The 5,740-nt window shown below is 37.1% G+C and overlaps 1 pseudogene; it reads left to right on the top strand.

Moving 5' to 3' along the window:
- Positions 1-4,734: 4,734 nt before the first annotated feature.
- LOC115940947 (U4 spliceosomal RNA) lies at positions 4,735-4,816 on the top strand (annotated as a pseudogene).
- Positions 4,817-5,740: the final 924 nt, after the last annotated feature.

Below are 5,740 nucleotides of genomic sequence, written 5' to 3'. Positions count from 1 at the left end.
TTCTCTGCTTCTATTTTCATGGATTCTGAGTTGTTTTTCCCTGGCCTCCTCTTTTCCCTTTTTATCTATTATATTGTCTTCCAGGTCACTTATTTGTTCTTCTGCCTCAGTTACCCTAGCTGTTAGATTATCTAGATTGGATTGGATCTCATTGATAGCATTTTTAAGTTCTGCCAATTCAGCTTTCATTTCTTCCCTTAGAGACTCTATGTTGCCATTAACTGATTTCTCTATTCTAGCCATTGTCTTCACAATTGCTAGCCTGAATTCCATCTCCGACATCTTGGTTATATCTGCATCCATTTGCAAATCTGCAGCATAAGTCATAATCTCTGAGTCTTTTCTATTTTGGGGGCTCCTCCTCCTAGTCATTCTGTTGATGGGTGTTTGAGGGTATGTATAGAGTCCAAATTATTGACCAGAACCCAAGCAAGATGTACCTGTTTTCTTGGGACCTTAGGGTTGCTGGCCTCTCGTTTTCCCAGCCTGTCTTCTGCGGGAGGGGCCTGCTATGCTGTTACTCAGGCAAACCTGTTTGGGCTGAGTTGCCCTGCCCCCCTGTGTTGGGGGATGGGCTCAGCAGGAATCAGTTTTTGGGGCTTTTGTTCTCTGGCGGCTTTCCGCACCTCTTCCGAGAGTCAGAGCAAAAGAGACCGTTTCCAACCCTCTGCCTCAGAGCAGAGAGATCGCAGTCTGTTCTTCAGTGAGCTCTCCAGGCCACACTGTCTCCATTTCTGTCCGTGCTGCTATAAACTGCAGCGTCCTGGGTTGTGCGCCCCTCCACAGACTCCCAGTCCTGCCTCCAGGTCGGGCACGTCTCTGCCCTTCATGCTTCTAAAACCGCCAGCCGCTCCCAGTTCGCAGGCACGAACCTGGTGATCTGGGTTTCTGCCCGAAGGACTGCCCTAAAGTCCTTTCCCCGCCGCTATCAGTCTGCGAGTCTGTGCCCCGTCCCCAGCGTGAGAGGCTGTTCCTCACCAGCGGTGTAGGATTCCCATGGCCAGGCATCCTCCCGCTGCCGTTTATCCTCCAATATCTGCCTGCAGAATCACGGCTCCCCACTTTGCACCTCGAAACCAACCGCCTGTGATATTCTGTTTGTAGAGATCCCGATCTTCTTACATCTCAGGCTGGTTTCGTGGGTGCTCAGAGTGGTCTGGTAGATATCCAGCTCAATTCCGGGGACCAGTTGAAATAGGGTCCCCTACTCCTCTGCCACCTTTTCTTCCCCTATTTTTATATATTTTTTAAAGATTTTTTATTTATTTGACAGGGAGAGAGAGATAGCGAGAGAGAGCAAAAGCAGGGGGAACAGCAGAGGGAGAGGGAGAAGCAGGCTCCCCGCTGAGCAGGGAGCCCATTGTGGGGCCTGATCCAGATTATGACCCGAGCAGAAGGCAGATGCTTAACCATCTGAGCCACCCAGGTGCCCCCATAATCTAATTTTAGAACGCTTTCATCCTTCCCAAAAGAAACCTTGTATTCATTAGCAGCCACTTCCCATTTCTCATTCCTCCAATACTGTACTATTACAGCAACTTTTCTGTAAGCCTAAAATTATTTCAAAATAATACAAAAAAGTAATGATCATATTACAGTGAATTAAAATTTAAATATATAAAAACATACATATAAAAATATATACAAAATTATGACACATTACAAATGGCACATAATCAAGAGAAGAAAATAAAGTTATTGAGTTCTAAAGTTCTTGAATTGCTTAGAATAGAGCTAAAAGTATCAATTAATACTAGACTGTGATTAGTCAAGAATGCATATTACAAATCCCCAGGGTGACCACAGGTTCATTTAAACAGGAAAATGAGGGGCGCCTGGGTGGCTCATACAGATGAGCATCTGCCTTCAGCTTGGGTCATGATCTCAGGGTCCTGGGATTGAGCGCTGTGGGGGGGGCTCCCTGCTCTGCGGGGAGTCTGTTTCTACCTCTCCCTCTACCCCTCCCCCATGCTCACGCACCTGCATGCACTCTCTCTCTCGAATAAATATTTTAAAAAATAAAATATTTTAAAAAAAAAACAAAAAAATGAGTGCATTCAGCACAACTAGTAACCACAGGATCAAATATGTAAGGCAAAAATTGACAAAACTACGAAATGAAATGCGTAAGTTTCCAATCATGATGTGACCTTCTTTTACCTTAATAACCACTTTTAAACCCCCACCTTCAAATACAGTCACACTCTCAGGAACTGGGGGTTAGCATTTCAATATGAATTTGGTGGGGTCACAATTTCGCCCACAAGCACATAATGCATAAAGATGTAATTGGTAAAAATAACAACTCAAAGATTGGGGAACACAGCTGTACAGAGACAGAATTTTTATACACAACTGAAACTAAGTTGGTATGAATTCAAATTAAACTGTTATAAATTTAGGGTGTTAACTGTATTCCTCAGGGTAACAATTAAGAAAATAACTAAAAATTTTACAAAAAAAAAGAAACAAGGACCCAATCAAAATGGTGTGCACACACACACACAAAATCAAACAAAAAAAGATAGCACTACTGGAGTAACTAGAAAACTAAAAAAAAAAGCCTTTTTCATATATATATATCTTTCACATATATATATCTTTTATATATATCTTTCATATATCTTTTATATATATAAAATATACATACATACATAACAGCAAAATGGTACTGTGATAAGAAATTACTTTAAATATATATGGGTTATGTTCACCAGTGAAAGAGATTAGGAAAATGGATTTTTTTTTAAAAATCCACATTCTAGGGGCGCCTGGGTGGCTCAGTCATTAAGCGTCTGCCTTCAGCTCAGGTCATGATCCCAGGGTCCTGGGATTGAGCCCCACATCGGGCTTCCTGCTCGGCGGGAAGCCTGCTTCTCCCTCTCCCACTCCCCCTGCTTGTGTTCCCTCTCTCGCTGTGTCTCTCTGTCAAATAAATAAATAAATAAATAAATAAATAAATAAACCCCCACATTCTAATATATGTTGCTTGTTAGAGACTCAATTTCAATTAAAAGACACAAAAATTGAAAGCTAAAATATGGAAAAAGGTATTTTATGCAAATATCACTTAAATAGTAACCAAAAGGGAGCTGGTTGGCTATACTAATATCAGACAAAATAGATTTCAATACAAAAAATGTTACAAGACAAAGAGATGTCATGTATTGATAAAAGGGTCAATTCTTCAAGAATGTATTAAAATTATAAAATAAACCCACCAAACAACAAAGTCCCCCAAAATATGAAGAAAGCACTGACACAAGTGAAGAGAAATATAGTTCAATAATAGTTGGAGACTTCAATAACCAACTATCAATAAGAAATAGGACATCTAGATGCAAGATCATCAATAAAAAAAGGGGGGACTTGAACAACACTGTAAGCCAACTAGACTTAAAAGACATATATAGAACACTCCACCAAACAACAGCTGAATCAACATTCTTCTCAAGTGCACATGGAATTTTCTCCAGGATAAATCATATATAAGCTCACAAAACAACTCTCAATATATTTAAAGAGACTGAAAGCATGCAAAGTATCTTTTCCACTGCAATGGACTAAAATTCAAAATCATTAAGGGAAAGAAAAGTGGAAAATTCATAAATACATGGAAATCAAACAACACACTCTTAAACAAATGAATCAAAGAAAAAAAATCAAGGAAAATTAGAAAGTACTTTAAGATGAATGTAACACAACATATCAAAATCTATGGGGTACAGCAAAAGCAGTACTCATAGGGATATTTATGGCATAAATGCCTACATTAGAAAACCAGAGAGATTTCAAGTCAGTAACTTTATACCTTAAGGACTAGAAACTAAAACCCAAACCTTGCAAAAGGGAGAAAATAATACAGAGCAAAGATAAGTGAAATAGACAATAGAAAGAAAATAGAGAATCTATAAAACCAAAAGTTGGTTCTTTGAAAAGATCAACAAAATTTAAAAATCTTTAGCTTAGACTGATAAATGAAAGATGATGTAAATAAAATCAGAAATTAAAGTGGGACATTACTACTAACTATACACAAATAAAAAGGATTCTAAGAGAATAGTACAAAAATTATATGTCTTAGACATTGGATAACCTATATAAAATAAACATTCCTAAAAACACAAAAATTACCAACACTGACTCAAGAACAAATGGAAAAATCTAAATAGATCTACAACACATAAGGAGATTTAAACAGTAATCAAAAACTGCCCTACGAAGACAATCTAAGAACCAGATAGCTTCATGGATGAATTCTACCAATTTATTTTTCTACCAAATTTAATGAAGAATTAACACCAATCCTTCTCAAACTCTTCCAAAGAACCTAAGAAAAGGGAATACTCCCTACCTCATCCTATGAGTCCAGTAATACCTGATATCTAAGCCAAAGAAACTGAGAAAATAAAACTACAGACCAAGATCCCTCATGAATACAGATTCAAAAATCCTCAAAAAAAATGCCAACAAACTAAATCCAAAAATGTATTAAAAGGGATTATAAAATATGACCAATTGGTATTTATCCCAAAAATACAAGGATGGTTTAACATAAGAAAATCAATCAACACACATTTGACAAACCAACAAAAATATGTGATCGTATCAATTGACACAGAAAAAGCTTTTGAAAAAATCCCCAACACTCAAACTGGGAAAAAAAGGAAACTTCTTTAACATGGGAAAGGGAATTTATGAAAAACTAACAGCTGCCATCTTATCTCATTGATAAGCTTTGCGCAGTGGCAGTATCGTAGCCAATGAGGTTTATCCGAGGCACGATTATTGCTAATTGAAAACTTATCTCATTGATAAAAAACTGAAAGCTTTCCCACTAAGTTCAAGAACAAGACAAGGATGCCTGGTTCTACCACTCCATTCAACAATGTGCTGGAACTTCAAGCCAGAGGAAAAACAAATAAGAAGCATCCAAACTGGAAAAGAAGTAGAACCATCTTTGCAGATGACATGATACTATATATAGAAAATCCATACAGAATCCACAAAAAACTATTAGAGCTGATAAACAAATATAACAAAGTTTCAGGGTGTAAGATTAACATAAAAAAATCTTCTGTATTTCTATACACCGGTAACAAACAATCTGAAAAGAATATTAAGAAAACAATTCTAATTACAAGAACATAAAAAAAAAAATTCTTGGAAATAAATTCATCCAAAAACGTGAAAGACTTGTACATTGAAACATTGCTAAAGAAATTAAAGAAGACCTAAATACTGAAAGACATTTCATGTTCATGGACCGGAACACTTAAATATGGCAATACTCCCCAAAGTGATCTACAGATTTAATGTAATCCTATCAAAATCCCAACTGCTTTTTTTTCAGAGGCAGAAAAGCTGATCTCATAATTCATATGGAATTGCAAGGGACCAGAACAGCTCAAACAATCTTCAAAAGGAAAAACAAAGTTGGAGGTCTTGTATTTCATGCTAATAAGATACACTAATCAAAACAGTGTGGTATTGGCATTAGAATAGACATACAGATCAATGAAAAATACTGAGAGTCCAGAAATAAACCCAAATATTTCTGGTCAATCAATTTTTGACAATGGTGCCAAGACCATTAAATGGGAAAATAACAGTCTCTTCAACAAATAGTGCTGGGACAAATGGATTTCCACATGCAAAAAAAAAAAAAAATGAAGTTGAACCACTATCCCTCATCATATACAGAAATTAAATCAAAATGGACCAAAGACCCAAATATAAG

The sequence above is a fragment of the Leptonychotes weddellii genome, unplaced genomic scaffold (genome assembly GCF_054177405.1).
Source record: "Leptonychotes weddellii isolate Sample4059 unplaced genomic scaffold, ASM5417740v2 HiC_scaffold_8721, whole genome shotgun sequence".
In the NCBI taxonomy this organism is placed as follows: domain Eukaryota; kingdom Metazoa; phylum Chordata; class Mammalia; order Carnivora; family Phocidae; genus Leptonychotes; species Leptonychotes weddellii.
This window is presented reverse-complemented; position numbering and strand designations above follow the sequence as displayed.